General features: G+C 41.2%; 1 protein-coding gene and 1 long non-coding RNA gene across 5 annotated transcripts in view; one reads left to right on the top strand and one right to left on the bottom strand.

Moving 5' to 3' along the window:
- Positions 1 to 950: 950 nt before the first annotated feature.
- Positions 951 to 1,546, bottom strand: LOC119009663. Its single transcript, XR_005071786.1, has 2 exons — positions 1,510 to 1,546; positions 951 to 1,123 (listed from the first exon to the last, which is right to left on the bottom strand). It is a non-coding gene; the product is annotated as an uncharacterized LOC119009663 (long non-coding RNA).
- A 10,521-nt stretch (positions 1,547 to 12,067) lies between these two features.
- Positions 12,068 to 18,546, top strand: part of LOC119009647 (RNA binding protein fox-1 homolog 3-like) — a 504,213-nt gene continuing 497,734 nt past the window's right edge. For all 4 annotated transcript variants that reach the window (XM_037081113.1, XM_037081116.1, XM_037081117.1 and 1 more), the window contains exon 1: positions 12,068 to 12,085. The gene's annotated coding sequence lies outside the window, so the exon portion shown is untranslated. The remainder of the gene's footprint in view (positions 12,086 to 18,546) is intronic.

An 18,546-nucleotide genomic window follows, 5' to 3' on the forward strand; every position in this document is an offset into this window, starting at 1 on the left:
TGTGTGTGTGTGTGTGAGTTCATATGTGTGCGTGTGTTTGTGTGTGACAGCTTGGTCATCTCTACGGTGCCGAGGCAGCGTTCTGAATCGGCCAGAGATGCTCCCTCTAGCCGGAGCCCCAGCAGACTCTGTGTAGCTAGACCTCTGTTGTCCCCACCCCTCCATCCTTCTGCTTTTTCCACCCATACACCACCCTGCTCCCAGCACCCTTTGCTCCCTGCCTCATCAGCTCACCCAGAGGAGGAGGGCTGGGCACTGCCTTCTTGCCTGCCTGGAAATGCTGACATGGACAGGCTGGCATCCCTTCACTGGAACAATCTCCCTCCTCTACATTCTGCTCTCCTCCCTCCCTTTTTCTTCTCTCTTTTCTCTCGCCTTTCCTTTGCTGTCTAAACTATGCGCCCAGCCAAAGTAGAAAATAGTCAGATATTTATAGAAAGAGATAAAGGGGGAATATTGCCTCTTTTTCCACACAACACTGGATTATATTCTATTATTTTCACTTCTCCTTTCTTAGCTCCTTTTTCTTCCATTTGCTGCCTTTCTCCCAATTCCCTTTTTATTGTCTTTTGCCTTTCTATTAGGAGGCAGTTGCCATCCCCCTAATTACTGCTCATCTATGGATGGCTGTCCTCTTTCAAACTTAAGAAGCTTAACACAACACCCTGGAGAGGAATGACATATTTGAGGAGGGGGAGGGAAATATGGGTGTGGAAATAGGTTGGGGAGTTAAAGAATAAGCAGAAGACAGCACTGTGGGGTTACAAAAGATGAAGAGCAAGTAATGTTACACCACCACCAGAGTGGATAGCATTATGGTCTGTTTGACAGAATTACTTGATGAATAAGTTAACAAATTAAGAGAACCATAGGCTAGGTAACCTGTACTGTATAGAAGGGAGAAAATCACAAATTGGAATTAGCCAACAAAACTGCAATTGCTGCATCTCTATTGGTTAAGTCATTTATTCTTATGGCTCTGATAGACCAGTTAATGAGTTGCAGTTTCCCAGGTAAACACAACAACATCTTTGGCCTGTGTCACTCAGCTAGGCAGAGAGGATGGGGCGTACGCAGATTGGGAGGAAGGCACCTACGAGTTGAACCTCACCATTGTTCTTGCCTTGTTGAAAAACATAATACATGTGTTTAGTGTAGAATACTTGAACCACAAAGCCATCAATGTCTTACAAAAAAAAAAAAAAAAAATAGCTGGTCTCAGTATCTGAGTGTCAGGGTTGGGTTAAAAGGGAAAACTATGGAAGGGGAAGGTGGACCCAAATGCAGTTACACACGGGAGGCAAAGATAAAGAGGAGCAAAGAGCGAGCTTTAATTTAGCAAAAGCCGAATGCAAAAAACCAAGGCAGACAAAACGGGACAAAAAGCAAAGTAACAACCGAAACAGCCAGGCAAAGTAGCAACTTAAAGGCAAGACAAAGTACAAAGAAAAAAATCAAAGTTCAAATCAAACATCAGAAACCAGAAATCAAAATCCAAAGAACACATACCATTCAGGAAGAGCATGGACAAGAGCAAACAGAAAACAGAAAACAATGACCAGACACAGAGAGAGGGAAACACACAGACTAAATACACAGACACTAATGACATAACGAGGAACAGGTGAGGAGAGAGATGAGGAAGGAAGCCAGGTGTGAAAATGAGGGGGAGGAGCACAGAGGAACAGACCAGGAGGGAACAAGACAACAGACAGAGGGGAGAACAAAGGAGAAACTTAAAGGACACACGAGGGCATGGAAAGTCAAAACATGAGACACAAGACATGGAAAAACAAAACATAACACAAGACATGATACAATGACGTAAATCAAATACAAGAAACCAAAAACCAGACACAAGAACACAAGACACTGAGATGCTCAAGGGTGATGTTGTGTCTCTGTCCTGCTCTATTGGCCTATGCAAAATTAACCAGAGATTTCTATTCCAAACTAAGAAGCTGGTCCTCATCCTGCAATCTTTTTCTCATGTAATAAGGAAACACATTCTTTGAGGATAAGAATATTAATACATTTTTTACATAAAAAGTAATTATTAGCTTCACTAAGGAGGTTCAGCCTATTTGTCAGCAGGATTATGGAAACAAATCCTATCCCAATTTTCATGAAACATTTTTCTCAATTTTATACATCTTGCAGGCCTCGCTGATTACAGCACAAAAACACTCATTTAGAACTGTATTCATTGATTTGGGTGAAACTGGATCCTATTCATGGAGACAGTGTGCTCTGGTATCCTGTCTAATGGCGTCCGGCTGCTCTGCTTGAACCCTTGATGATTTACATAGTTTCCAGACAAACAGATGATTTTACTCACTAAAGTAAGCCCAAACAGCACCTATCTGTATCAGGCTCCAAGTGAACACGGCCGTTGTAAGGACCAAACACAAACTCTAAGACCAAACGAGTTGGAGTTTAGCAGCTGTTGGACAGTTACCACTTTCTTGTTCAGTCATGCAACTTGTTAGCAGCTGCTGAAGAAGTCATTCAAGTGGACTCAGAGCAAATGAAACTTCAAGCGTTTTATACAGTAAGACCAAAGGAGACAAAATAGCAGGTTCAAACAATAGGAAAAGAGGGGAGAGATCAAATTGGGTCTAGACATCTTTTGATTAACTAGTTGGTATTATGCAAATGTGTACTGCAGGGGGATAGGAGACAGACAGGAATCACCATTTTAGGTCTGGAGGTTAAAGGTCTCTCCCCCTCCAACATCACATCCAAATGTATATTTTCTTCCTCACAGCCTAGTTAGCTGACTAACACAATGCCAAACGTTAAATACCAAAACCCATTAAAAAAACAGTCATCGAATTGGCAGCTATAAGCCATACCATGGCACTGGCGTAACTTACATTGTGCTTACTCTATTGGCTTCTATGAACACCACTGAATATCCCTGACAAGTCACAGACAGAACACATGGATAGAACTGGGCAAAAAACAGTTTTGACAGCCATATCGAAGTTGGGCAAACACAGTTTGTGATGTATCTAGTTGTCTACCAATTAAACATATGCCCTCTATCAGGTCATTAGGTAGGTCTCTTGCGAGCACATTTTGATTATGTTGACTTCAGTTATAATGTTGTGCTGTTAAAGCATTGATGCTCTTGTGATAAGAGTCATTAGTTTCATGATGGCTGCGTCTCTCACAAAAGGTCAGGCGCAATTCAGCAAAACAGCAATTGATTTGCTGTCAACAGCACAGAGGCTGGTGAATGATGATTCCTGATTGAGTCATAAGTCAAAGCTTGTGTGTTTGTATCCTTTGAAGAATTAAAACTCTTGTTTATGTAAAGTAGGAGGTGGTTACAGGTCCTGCTTGTTTAGAAAACAATACAATATGATACAATACAAAATCTTTATTGTCATTGTACAGGTAAATACCTTGGAATGTACAAGCTTACATATACAATGGTCATGAAAGGTAGGTAGATCTTCACAAAGTACTCTACAGTCAAAAAGCTGAGAATCCTGATGAAATACTGAATATCGATAATGTATATGATTGCCATTCTATACATTAACCTGCTTATTACATGGCACACACACACACACACAAAAACAAAACTCACACAGTGTGTCTTTTTACAATTTATTGGTTACCATTCATGGTGTTTTTCAGCAGAGAAATAGAGTTCCCCAAACTGACGGCAAAGACATTGAACAGAACATTCTTTAGAACACAACTATTCATTCATCAGCTGAAATTCAAGTTCTCTAACCAGTCTTTTAAAACTGACATGGCCCATACCATGCTCTTTTTGGTGTTCAGTTCATGTCGATCCGCTTCTGTTTTATCCGTGTCTCTGTCATCCAAAACTTTGTGCCATTTCGCTTCTCCCTCTTCGCTGCTTTCTTTTCTTTTTCTTTTCTTGACTGGTGACGACAGCTCAGCCTTTTGGCAAGACTCAAAATCACCATATTTTCCAAAAATGTTAAGGTTTGTGTGAAACTCATTCATACTAGTGGCCTAGGAGTACGTTTTTTTTTCCGATATGAAGTAGATTACAGGTCAGCTGACGTTGTTTAGTGACCGAATATGCTGGGGTGAGAAATGACTGGACTACTTGCGAAGTCAAGAGCGCGGAGTGCTAAGGGATACATGAATCAGAGGCAAAAAGGCCACGTTCCTTGACAGCGGTCAAATATGCTTAGCAACGGTCAATTACATGGAAATAATTGACCTCCGAACGTTGGGAAGGTCCATTCAAGTGAATGGAGCATTGTACAGAATTAGGAAGAGCCGTGTAATATTCCTGATGACTTCATAGCCCATTTGACCACAGTGTGCTCACATGTGGCAAAGTGCCGCCTTCCGTATTTCAGCTGGTGGACTCCTCAGGAAGTGCATGTATGTAGTGAAACACTATGTTAATATAACTGCTTCCACTGATATTTAAATTTAACTGCTCTTCTGTGAACTAAGTTCATAAACAAAATATGTGTTAAGTTACTGTTGGTACTTACCAGATTAACTTGTGATATAACCCTAACCAGTGGTATACAGGTATACAGCATATAACCAGGCTTTATACCAGGGTATGGGGGAATACTTGATTCTAACTGGCTGCAGGGTGTCCATTAATCCCTGATATATGGACACCCACTAAGTTGTTCCAGTCAAATTGTCTGTAACACACAAGCTGCAGAAAGTGCACTTCCCCTCTAAACTTACTGATACATTGTATCACATAAGCGAATAACCTCACATCCCATTCGCTGTTCAACTCTCTACTTAAGGCTGAGGCCACATTAACATTACATCATACATCATTTGTTCGTGAAAATCTTGATATTGATTTGGGGACAATGACATGACTGGTTAGCTAGCTAGTCTTGTTGTAAAACATAATGTCGAATTATATTTACTGTTTGTCAACTGTATGCAATGTTATTGACTTTGAATCTTGCTAGCATAGTGTTAGCTTTATGGCTCATCACTGAGCGGACTAGAACATCTCCAGCTGCCAAGTCGTATCTCAGGTCCGTCCTATTTACTGGAGGAGCGAACAACCTTACGGGAGGGTATTGATTGTTCCAGGTATTAGTCAAATAAACTGGACAACATCGGACTACAACCGACCACTCAACCTGACCTGCCTCCCACCCTACACCCCCTGCAGTTCGAGTATGGAGTCAACCACTACGCCGAAGATGGCATCATCACTACCCTCCACCTAGCACTCACCAATCTGGATAAAAAGGACACTTGACATCAGAATGCTGTTCATAGACTTCAGTTCAGCATTCAACAAGGGCATGAACACATCCCTCTGCAACTTGATCCAGGACTTTCTGATGGGGAGACCCCAGACAGTCCGGACCGGGAATAACGCCTCCAGCACCCCACCACACTGAGCACAGGGGGGCGAACATAACCTGGTCCCTAAACAGTAGCTCCACCGTGAAGATAGCCCAGCAGCGACACCATTTCCTGAGAAGGCTAAGGAGAGCCCACCTCCCATCCCCCATTCTCACCACTTTCTACAGAGAAACTATAGAGAGCCTCCTGGTTAGCTGTATCACCACCTTGTTCGGAAACTGCACCCAAACTGGACCGCAAGAACCTGCAGCAAGTGGTGAGGATGGCTGAAAAGATCATCGGAGTCACTCTCCCCTCCATCTCAGACATTTACACCACACACTGCATAATCCGTAAGGTAACCAGCATTGTGGAAGACCCCATCCACCCCTCACATAGACTTCTCTCCCCCCTTCCATCTTGCAGAAGGTACCTCAGCATACGGTCTGTCACTACTAGACTACAAAACAGCTTCTTCCCCCGGACCATACGACTCCTCAGCACTAAGCAACTGATCTGATCATCTCTGTTGCCCTGTTGTATGCTTTCCTGTGTCACTGTTTTGTATTTGTCTGATGCACTGTTGCAACTAATGTAAATAATAATCACACAGTCATTTCACACTCTACACTGTGAGTTATATGTAGCATTTGGTATTGTTGTTGTTGTTCCATGTTGTTTTGTTTGTTTGCGCTTCTTGGGAAACATTATTTCATTCCACTGTGTGCTGTGTATATGGCTGGAATGACAATGAAACCCTCTTGAATCTTGAATCTTGAAATTGTAGTGTTACTGTACAAAGGTCCTGCTCTCAGTGTGACGATGCACCTTGTGGTGGCTGAAAGACCTGTTGGACGATGGCTCAGTAAGTGAACAGAGAGGTCTGCTGTAATGCAAGACTCTCACGCAATTTAATGAAGTTTGGTCTAAGGTGTGTTAAAACAAGAAGGCAGAACACAAACTGTAAAAACACAGAAAAGTCTAAATGAGTTATGACAATTGGAAGGAATAGAAGTGATAAAAAGCGAATTAATGACGACATCACATCAATTAACTAAGAACAGATAAAAAGATTATAAGCAGTAAGAAAAATAAGGGACAATAAATAGATTATAATGAGAACAAAAGCAGTAAAGGATGCTAAGAACACAGGAAAAGGACACAAGGGAGAAATTAAAAATAGATACAGGTGTTATGTGCACAATTGCATGTGATATCTGTTTTTGTTTCAAACTGAACTTTAAATGCCATTGCTAAAGCATGTTGTCATTTTCTTTTAATTTTTCTTATTTTATCTTATATAAAATGAAAACATCTGTTTTTTTCTTTTAACTGTTTTTTTTCCACAAAAACAACACACTCATCCCACACAGAAGGTTATATGCACATTTATCTCTAAAAAGGAGCCTGAGTCCGATTCATTATTTACTGCATTTATACTGCACATTGATTTTGAGCCTTGTTCATCGTCTGTTGCGGTTTGCATTTGACACAAGATGAAAATAGTCACACTGTTAATGTTTTACAACTGACCAGCAGTGAGGTGACCACAGGCCCCAGGTATGATTTTCATGTAGCATACTGACGCAAAGATAGATGAACTGCAATAAGTTATCAGGTTTTTGGATCAAATCCACATTTATTTATTTGTCCCGTGGTACATTTGTCTTAGCTTAAAAGGCTGCCGCATAAAAATACATAAAGTACACTACATGCATAGACATACACAAGACATAAGACATAACCTTGTCTGATTACTGTTTCCTCCGAAAGTTGTTAAAGGGTTGGATGATCCCTCACCCCCATCACTTTCAATGCTATTCAATTCTGATCATGCAATTCAGCCTCACTAATAGAGAGCGTACTAAGATATGGGATGGCAGCCTGGTCTGGGAATTTATCGCTGCATGATACAATACCATCAATATCCTCTGTTCCACTCCAAACACACTGTTAGTTCCTGCTGCACACAGAATTCACATGGATATCCCAGAAAAGATTAGAGTCAATATCTACCCCCAGTTATTTGAAAGAATGAACCTGAGTGTTACAAGCATCATGGACCCGTGGTAAAGAGTGGTCTCCTACCTGGATCCACAATATTTTCTTCTGTTTTCTTAACATTACCAATGACATGATGGTTGTCACATCATTGTGCAAACTTATTGACCTCTAAACTATAAATTGAAATGTCGGTGTCTGTGTCCATTGGTCCCAAAATGGTCATTAATGGTCATCAGAAAACTTGATGTTTAAAGTGCTGGCATGACTGCTTGTACAATTATTTGTGTATGAAGTAAAATAAATTGGTGAACTGAGGCATCCCTGAGGAACCCCTGTGTTAATGATTTTAGATTCACACAGTGTCTGGATCACTTGGATCTGCGAAGTTGTGGACAAAATTTGATTATGTGCAAATCTGTGCAAAGTCTCTGCTGCTGTTAGTTTAGCATATGCTGAATCCACCCTCTCCTCTGATTGGCTGCGGGACAAAAGCCCCTGTCCTACGTGCGTGTGATGTAGAGTGAGTAAGAGCTGAGCTGATGCTGAGTCTACATTGTGTGTTCAACTGGTATGTATTGAGATGAATGCACAAGCAATTTGGGGATAGAGGATCTTCAGCCTTGTCATGTAGTCTGTGTGTGTGTGTGTGTGTGTTGTGTGCGTGTGTGTGTGTGTAGGAGGTTGTTCCTTTGTGCCTCTGAGCCAAGGCAGCAGGGAAAAGGATTCTTACTTCAGTCTCACATCAATGAACAGGTGTTGGGGTCATTCTTCTGGTGTGTGTGTGTGTGTGTGTGTGTGTGTGTGTGTGTGTGTGTGTGTGTGTGTGTGTGTGTACTGCGAGCTGCTATAGAACATGTCGAGACATGGAGCTCAGTGGCATGGAACTGATTGCCCTGCCAAACCCTGACAATTACCATCCAGGCTTGGAGACATCACCACACACACACTTTCCAATTCCAGGCTTCAGAGTTTTTTTTCTCTCTAGCCCAGCACTCAGTGGTGGTTGTCGTTCTCTGACCATCATGTCAGGGAGGGAAGTCTGCGGGACAGAAATATATACTCTGTTAGTAATGTCTTTTGTTAGCATTTCTACATACAGTGGCTTTTTACACATTTATCTGGCATTTCTCACTATATACATCACAACAAAAATAACTTGTGTGCAGTAATGACATTAGACACAGAGTCTATGGGGTTTATCTATGGCGAAGGGAGATGATGGTCTTCATTAGAATGTATTTCCACAAATAAACATTTGTTGCCAGTCTCGTGTAAGTTCCCACTTCAGTTCACATAGTTCGAAAGCAGAAAGCCACATTAATTGATCATAATGTAGAGTTTTTCTAGTTCTTTTAAATGAGCTTGTTGGGGCAATATGCATCATTAATAGGAAACTCATGTTGAATTTGGCTATCAATAATAATTAATATCAAAGATAATTATACACATACATCATATCACCTCGGGAGCACCACCCTTGAAGAAGGGAAATGACAGCCAATTCAATAATTCCATCTCATAAAAGGTATAAAACTGTAAATTTGGAACTGTACTACAGTATAAGAACAATGAAAATTATGAGGGGTAGACTCAGTTCCAAGACAGTGTGGTGAGTTTTGGTGATTATAGAAAGCTGTGTGTCCTCTTAACTTCCTCTGAGTGATTATGATTAGAAATGGCAAATGACTTTTTTGGGCACATTTCAATAGGGATTCTGCGATGCACACATTAGACTTGTAGAAATCAATGGAACAAGACTATGATGATATACTTGTTCTGTACAAGCATAGGTAAACATTTGCTCACCGTGTGGCCATCCAGCAAAAGATATGAAGATAAAAAATTTGCCCACTCGCCCCTGTGGGCAGTCTTGTGTTTTTCCTCCCTCATCCAAGCTTGGGTCCTCCACTAGTGGCCTGGAAGCTTGAGGGTTCTGCACAGTATCTAATTAATCTAATGAACAACACTGATTATCTCTTCATCATGGCACCTGTTAGTGGGTGGTATATATTTGGCAGCAAGTGAACAACACTGATGTGTTAGAAGCAGGAAAAATGGGCAAGCGTAAGAATTTGAGCAATTGTGATGGCTAGACGACTGGGTCAGATCATCTCCAGGACTGTAGCTCTTGTGGGGTGTTCCTGGTCTGCAGTGGTCAGTATCTATCAAAAGTGGTCCAAGTATGGAACAGTGTTGAACAGGCGACAGGGTCATGGCTCAAGTTTCATAGATACATGTGGGGAGCAAAGACCAGTCCATGTGGTCTGATCCAACAGACAAGCTACTGTTGCTCAAATTGCTGAAGAAGTTAATGCTGGTTCTGATATGTGTCAGAATACACAGTGCATCACAGTTTGCTGCGTATGGGGCTTCATAGCCGCAGACCAGTCAGGATTCCCATGTTGACCCCTGTCCCCTGCGGAAAGCATCAACATGTGGGCAATGTGAGCATCAGAACTAGACCACAGAGCAATAGAAGAAGGTTGCCTGGTCAGATAAATCATGTTTTCTTTTACATTAAGTGGATGGTTGGGTGTGCGTGCTTTGCTTACCTGGGGAACACATGGCACCAGGATGCACTACGGGGAGAAGACAAGACGGCGGAGGCAGTATAATGCTTTGGGCAATGTTCTGCTGGGAAACCATGGGTCCTGCCATCCATGTGGGTGTTACTTTGACATGTACAACCGTTCATGAAAACTGTATTCCCTGATGGCTGTGGCCTCTTTCAGCAGGATAATGCCACAAAGCAAAAATGGTCTGAAATGGTTTGAGAAGCAAAACGACAGGTTTGAGGAGTTGACTTGGCCTCCAATTTCCCCAGATCTCAATCCAATCGAGCATCTGTGGGGTGTGGTGAACAAACAAGTCTGATCCATGGAGGCCCCACCTTGCAAGTTACAGGACCTAAAGGATCTGCTGCTAACACAATATTAGGCAGGTGGTCGTAATGTTATACCTGGTCAGTATGGAGAGTGACTCCAGCTCATTCCAGGAACAATATCTGAGATCTCTGTCCAGAAGAGCGCAGTCCTAGGAACAGCCACTGGATACTGCCAACTCTTTGTCACATTTTTGCCTGAAGAACAGCGTCTGTCCCCGGCATCAGAGCCAGGTGGCTCCCGCAGTTGAGTGGCAGTTAGGGTGATTATGTTGCGTGATTATGAGAAAAATCATTAACTCACCATGTCTTTGTCTCCTTCCACTATTTTGTTGTTGTAGTTATTGTCAAAAACAACATCCAAGTGAAAGAGTCAGACGATGTCCTGTTTAGTGATGGTGATAATGGGGTAAATATCCCCATTGACCAAAAAGTAAATATCTGCCAAAAACAAGTAAAAAAAAAAAAAAAATGATTAAAAAAAATAAATAAAAAATAAATGTATATGTTATTATTATATCTGAAATATGATGATGATGTTTTGATCAGCTTTCTAGCCATGCATCTCACAAACTAAGTACCAACTTCACTGTAAGGATACCACTTGACAGTGTTGAGTCAAAGGCAGCCCACTTTTCCGATCTTGCATTGTGCTAATGAGGCAGTTTGTCAAGTTTGCTGCTTTATATTCTTTAATGTAAACGTTACTTTTGTTGACATATGTATCTTGAGAACATCATGGTTGTATTGGTGAAAACTTGCCATGTTGGGAAAAAAACAAACTTTTTAACATGGGGAAAAAAAGAAGACAGAAGAAACCTCAGGAAGAGCCTCAGAGGAGGAATCCTGCTCCAAGGATGGACAGACATGCAATAGATGCCTGTACAGAAGAGAACAGCAAAATCACATTTTCCAATTTGCATTATATCGTTACTGGTTAAATATCTAAGATGATTAAACAACTGCAAAACAAATTTTATTGTAATTACAATTGTAAGCCTGATTATTTGTATCATAGCAGTGTTGGACCACATATAAAGGCAACTTAATATGTAGATGTCCTTAATTAAACCTTAAAAAGGCAAACAATAATACAAGATCTTATGTTACATTAGAATGGTACTTACTAGAGTTCCCTACTCCACCAAGGGCCAATAGTCTTCTTTTGTTCTCACTCAGATACCATACATGAAAATTGTCTGTTTTTTAATCCCTGAAAAACTGTGGCGAATTTGAAAAAAAACTATTCCTGTCTCACAGTGTTCAAGAAAGTGACGAAGTTGAAAGGAAATGAGATTTATGTTGGTCCAGGCGTTATGGAAATCTATTTGGTAGTTTTGTTTGTTGAGAAAGGTGAAATCATAACCCCCTTGGCCAAGGTAACTAACGCTAAAAACATTATTATATACAGCACATTTCTTTGCAGTGATTATTTGTTTTCAGTATTTATTTCAGTATTCAATATTTTTGTGGTCCTCCAGATCCCTGAATATTACTTTACCTCGCATGTTGAGAGAAATGCTGTAAATCATAGTTGAATACTCTGCACAGCAACCTTTGCAAAGGGTAGACCAGTGGCTACAGCAAAGGCTCATGGCACTGAATCACCAGTTGCTCCACTTTCTGTGGTCAGTGACAGCTGTTCATCCAGAGCAGTCCCTGTGTTAATGTGTGGGCCTGTGTGCGTGTTACCTCAACCATTATGACAGATTGTTGGCTTTGATAAATGAAGGGTTGAAGAGCATCCACTGAAGAGTCTTTTTCTGTCTGTCTTCATCAGGTAGTCGTACGGACAAAAGTTGCTAAGGGTCTAACAGAAGCTTGTTGCATTTCTTCAACATCCCGGCCACAGAAGACTACAGCCGTTAACGGGTAAGTTTCATCACCAATATTTCCACCTGCGTTTCTAATTTTTATTTTTTTTTTCATCTCAAGACTGAATGGAATGGAATAAATGCATATTCACAGACATTGCTCCAAACACGAAATATGATGAAAACACACACCACTAATAGGTCCACAGATGCAGCACAGCAGGTAACCATTTGCTTAAGTAATCATCTTTGTTAGGTGTGATCCGTGTGCTCCAGGGTTAACCTCCTGATATTGTCATACACACTTGACAAGATGTTTGTTCCATGATTATAATCAATAATGAGGTGGCAAAGAAGCTCTGTTGTCTTTGCTTCATTGTCTCTTTATACACTCTGATACTCATACAGCTATTAAATGATGCTTCTACATTTTTGCCAAGAGGATTTGTTTTAATTGGGAGCAGGGAACAAAAGGGAGCCTGGCTGCTTAAGCGCAGGTCAGTTCTGTTCCTCTGCTAATCGTGAGCCCTTTTCAGACAGGGTATCTGTTATGACACTGCAAAGAAGGCTCGCCTCTACACCGCCTTTGTATTTTCACACTTAACTAAGCAGCGCTGGCATAATGCCAGTGTCTCATTTTATGCTGCATGCCCAGCATTGCAGAAGCAAAAGAGGTGTGACTGTACACATCATAACATAGAGATCTGTGGGTTTTTTGTTATTCCTCCTCGTTTCCACCTGTCAATCTACAAATGGCTCCATAAACTGCTTATAATCATATGGATGCTGTTATAAAATGCTGTGTTGCTCTACTTCACATTACATCACTGCCATCTGTACAATGTTTCTCACTCCCAGAGAGGGGAGCTGTTTTCCTCATTAAATGTGGTGATTTTTTGTTTTCCATATAAGTTGCCAAAGACAGTAACTGCAACAAAACAATAGTGGAAGGGAAGAAAGACATTGTGAGTTTTTTCAGTTCAAAATCAAGTCACATACTGTAATCACTGCCAGTAGATTGCCTGGCTCTTGCTGCCGGGGACAAACACCATTAACACTCAGACTCAGTGGGACAAACAGGGTGGCTGCGATTTTTACACATATAAATTCAGCATTTTTAGATGCACATATTGTCAGAGACGCCCCCTGATACCATATTACTGTTGTTTGGTTTTAAAATATTGCTTCAGTTGGTTGAAGTGCAGGACATATGTCCTTTATTTTGAGGGATACCCCATGAAGGATCTGTATTGTTGTCATCAGAAGGTCACACCTCTGTCCTGCTCTGTTGGCTTACACTTTCACACAGATGGCAATTCACCTCTGTTGCAGCTCTGTTATTAGCTCCACTGCTGGATCAGAGGTTGAACTTTACTCACTTTACCCACACACCACCTCTAACTTGCATACAGATGGTGAGGCAGAACAATGCCACAAAATTCCCGCTTTGAACGGCTGTGGGGGGCTTTGCATAGAGCTGATCTTTATAATAACCTAATGAATGGACATTGCTTCTTCTGCATCAATTAAGTTTAAAGATTATAGACTTGATGACCTAATAGACTCAATGATGATCTGCAGGGAGGGGTTTCTCTGCTGCAGGCATCTTGTAAGTCTCTGTGTGTGTCCACTCATCTATGGGGATAAAAACATAAACACACAGTCACAGATGAGGAAAGTACACTACAGATTCTGTACCAAAACACAGAGCACTGCACGCTCTATCTGAACAGCCCATATCAATAGGAGGGGTTGAATAAAGAAGCTGGTGGTGCTGTGCCGTGCTTCTACCTCAGAGTCTCCTTGCAGAAAATAGTATCATAAGCTTGTGGAAAGTGTCAGTATGCAAGAAAAAAATTACAAAATCATATGCTGTACTATAACATGTAAAACTGCTAGTACTGTGTACAGATCAGTACTGGCCAACTTCAAGCACTGATCATAAGGCTTTTACATTATTAAAATGTTTGTGAGACCCCCTTTGTCTCACCCTCACCACATCTGTTTGGTTTTAACTCTGGAGTGTTTACCAGGTTGGGTTCGTTTGTGAACACTGCTGTGAAAGCTGTCTGTCAAACAGTGTGGACTCATCAAACTAATACCATTTGTACACCATAAAAATGTGATTTAGTATTTCTGCCAGATGAATGTTATTGTGAACAGTTTAACTTTGTCCAGGAGAGTGCCAGATTTCCACAGAGCCTTCAAGGCGAAAAGAACATGTATTACATGTGGCTAAATGATCGCTTTTCTCTAGTCACCTTTATTAGCTTTTTTAAATATCTACATCATCCTGTTCCTGGTTTCTTGTCATTACCTGCTTTATGCTGGATCTGTTAGAATGTTTAGGGAGGATGTGAGCTTGATCAGAAAAGGCGTAACAGGAGAATTTCAGAAGAAAAGCATGTCCAAAGATGATAATATTTTAGTTATGGTTAATAGTTTTTCACTCTTCATCAAAGGTATTTGATCATCAATCATTAGACTAACTCTCACAAGATTTCAGAAAAAGATTTCTCCTTGAGTGAGACTTGAGTGAGTGTTTCTGGTTTCACAAAGGATCTCACTCTTTAACAAAAAGGTCTCTCCCCATTGTGTATCCTTAGAATTACAATCTCAGCATAGCATTGGCAAAAACAATCACTTTTAGTGACGCTGGACGTTGGACACTGGAGTTGCCTTAAAGGATTACATTGCAGCCTTTTCAGCCATGTCTTGGCTGCTGGCAGGGGTGAAATATTGGTCAGATTCCAAAACTTCTGATAGGTTTGAATCATTTGCACACCAAAATATGTAAACATAGGGTCCAGTTTAGAAAAACAAAGATTTCCCCTTCATTTGATTTTGGTGCTTTAGTTTCTCTCTGGACTCGTATAGTGAAACAACAGATGGACTGGACCAGAGGCAATATGGGGTCAGAGAGACTTTATAGACATTTTGTGTTTTGTGATTTTAGTACAACTGATTTAGGTCATTTGAAAAGATTATTTTGTATCTTTGGGAAGATAATCTAAAGGATTTGAACTCTTCCACCATTTATTGTGTCCTTCCCCACTTTCCATCATTGTTCATTCCCTGAGAAGTCCCTGAACAACACTGCAATTGTGTGCTGAATATATTGATTTACATTTCAAAAATATCCCTATTCTTTAGACTCCAGGCCACAGGCTCAGAGATGAGCTGAAAGGATAATTACAGTGTAACTCTCAGTATTGTGGATTTAATGCAGCATATCTGCCAACAATTTACCTGTAATGTAAATGGTCACCAATATTAACTCAGACTGTACTCTTCAATAGCACACTAGCTTTGCAATATTAAATGCAAGATCAGACTGTGGAGATTTTTACTATATGTATACATGTATATAATTCCATTCCATCTATAACTAAAATGGCATGCAGTTGAAAGCATTTTCTTTTCATAGATACCAGCCACCTTAACGTGCCTGTTTCTTACATCATCTCTAAGCCATATTCCTATAAAATAGCATAATGGAACCTGCCTGCATAAGAGCCACCGACTGGTGGATGAACCATGTCATTATAATCTCATTACAGTAGTGGATAGAAATGCACATAAATTTAGATTTTCTAAAAATGTTGTTTAATTTTGATATTTGGATGGAAACCTGACTACTGTGACAAAATTGTAATAGACCAGTGACTAAGATGAGGCTGATCTAAGAAAATAAAACTAAGACTGACAGAAAAAAAAAACAGTCTCCACTCTCAGCAACTCTCAGAGCTCAGCACCATTAGGATTCTGGGACGTTTGTCTGCAGCCATGGCTGAGTGGCTGTCGCAGCAAGTTACTGACACAGCCATCTTGTCCTGGGGCTGCAGAGCTGAAACTCCAACAGAGGGGCTATCCTGCGCCCAGTGGGAGACGCTATACCCAAACACCCCAACTTCCAACTCAAATGTATCCACTTGTAGGGATCCTTCTGAAATAACCCTAGTTTTGCTTCCATCATGTCTAGGAGTCCAGGATGCATCCATAGATACGTGTGTATAGGGGAAAATGGAAACAGAAAGGCCCATTTCCCTTACACAAAAGACATATAGAAGACATACATTCAAACACACCTTTGAACAGACGCATACATGCATCATTAACCGGCCACATCAAGTGGAGAAGCAATAAAACAAGCACAGAATACAAAAGGCAGCGCTGCAAGAGAGAGGGCAGTAAAAAAGCAAAGCAATGGAAAGTCAAGGATACAGATAAAGAGAGTAGGAAGACATGAAACTTGTTTTGAAGTGCAGTGTGATGACCTACAGATGGATTCACATCTTTCCTAGAGAACGTATGAACTTCTTTCTTGGTCATCCACTTGGTCACTCATCCTCTGGAGTCACTTTGCTGCTGGAGTGGTTAGGAAAGCAGGTGAGCTAGCTGGCCACAGCATTGGCAACCACAGGGCTGCCCTGCTGCTGGTCCACCGCCCGGACTATCAACTACACTCTCTAAGGAGCCTAAGGACAATGTAGTTGCGACAGCCAAAGTAGTAGGTGTGATTATTGGGGCAACTACGGCTCACAATCGGCTGCAATGTTTCTGTTTTTGTTAGAGCCTGTCGTGAACAGCTCACTTTGTCCATGCTATAAAAAAATATAAATTTATAAATATTTAAATTAATATTATCAATGTGCAATGACAACTCAGTATTCCCCATTTTCCAGGATAGGGCCTGGTCTCAGCACACAGTACTGTGATGTGAAATAATGAACCAAGAACAATAGAAACTGACTTTGCAACGCAGAATTAAAATGATGTTGATCACTTGATGTTTTATGTCTCTTCAGCCATATGAAATAATAGGGAGTTAGTTTTGTTCATGGTTGCATTTATTTGTACCTTTGGAGAAAAACATTAGTACCTTCAATTTATAAAGAAGCTGGTTGTTATATCAGAAGTAGGCTAGTCACAGGAAATGCACTGTTCAGTAAGTTTAGCACTTTCTGCTCTAATTCATCCAAAAAGGTGTCATCTGGAGTGCCCTAGCTCAGCTGCATCAGCGCTCGTCCCATTTACCGAGGCCTTCCTCGCTGCAGCAGTCTAGGGTTCGAGTCTGACCTGTGACCCTTTGCTTCACGTCATCCCCCCCTCACCCTCAGCCCTGTTTCCTGTCATCTCTCAAAGCTGTCCTGTCAATAAAGCATCAGGGTCAACAGAGGAGAAAAATGATAATTTGTCCAATCTTATAATCAACTAAATTATGAAATGTTAATACCTTTAGTTGTGTAAACTGATCTCACTACTTTAATGTATACATGTATCTGTAGCATTCTAGTGCTGCTAGACAGTTTAACAGTGTTCAGTTCTGAGACTTTGGGGTAGAAGCTGTTCTTGAGTGTGTTTGTCTGTGATTTGATAGACCTAAAGAGCCCACCACAGGGCATGGGTCAAACCGATGGTGTCCAGGGTGGGAAGAGTCTTTTGTTGGCTGCTCTGCTGTGGCAGTGACAACTGAATACATGTAAGTCCCCTAAAGAGAGCGTGAGCATCCTTTGGGTGGCATTGACCTCTGAAGGGCTATCTTGTCTGCTGTCCAAGCAGCCGGCATACCACAAAGCGTTACAGTGCGACAGCAATTGTAAAGCAGTGTTTTTGCACGCAAAGAAGCCAATGTAAATGAGTTGTTCTGTGATGACACATACAGCAGGGTATAGGAACAGAGACAGGACGAAATCTGTGGCACTGCCTGTTCACTTTGTCTACACTGCCTATCACATTAGCTCGTTTTGGCAGTCTTATGGTTTTTGATTTACAATCAGAAAAAAAGTTTATAGGAAAGGCTGGAGAAAAATGAGGAAGGAGCTGTGTTCACAGTGACCTCTGTGGAAACAATAAAATAAAGAGATAATGCTGGCGGGGTCATATTTCTGCTGTTGCTTTCTCCTGTTCTGGCCCTCCTCTTTCCTCAAGAAAATCAAATGGATGACAACTTTATTAACCTGAGAATGATTTATTCAGTGATGCACTTCATTCTGGAAACGGATGCTTGTTTTTTAAAAGGACAGAAGCACTATCACTCTTTTAGATTGTTTGTTGCATTGTTGTATTTTCTCACCTCTTGCCTCCATCTCTTTCTCTCCTTCTGTGTGACTTGGCATTATTACTGAAAAGGTGGATGCTTGAAATAAAAGTGGCAGGTTGTCACGAGGGCGGCTGTGACTAGTAGAGCAAACTCCTAATCGGAAGGTCAGTGGTTCAGTCCCCAGTGTCCTTGGGCAAGATAGTGAAGCCCAAATTTCTCTTGGTGGCTGTGTGAGTGTGAATGGATGAGCTTAGAAATATCTCGGGGTTCTTTCGGCAGGTAGCACCGTATCGCTCCTGATGAGCAATTTGCCAGCTCACATGGCAGCCTCTGCCATCAGTGTATGAATGTGTGTGTGAATGGGTGAATGTGGCAGGTGTTGTAAAGTGCTTTGAGTGGTTGGTAAATCAGAAGTGTACCAGAAAAATGCAAGCCTATTTTCAATTTTCAAAGGTGCTTTTACCTTACCTTTTTTC

The sequence above is a fragment of the Acanthopagrus latus genome, chromosome 20, assembly GCF_904848185.1.
Source record: "Acanthopagrus latus isolate v.2019 chromosome 20, fAcaLat1.1, whole genome shotgun sequence".
Taxonomy (NCBI): Eukaryota; Metazoa; Chordata; class Actinopteri; order Spariformes; family Sparidae; genus Acanthopagrus; species Acanthopagrus latus.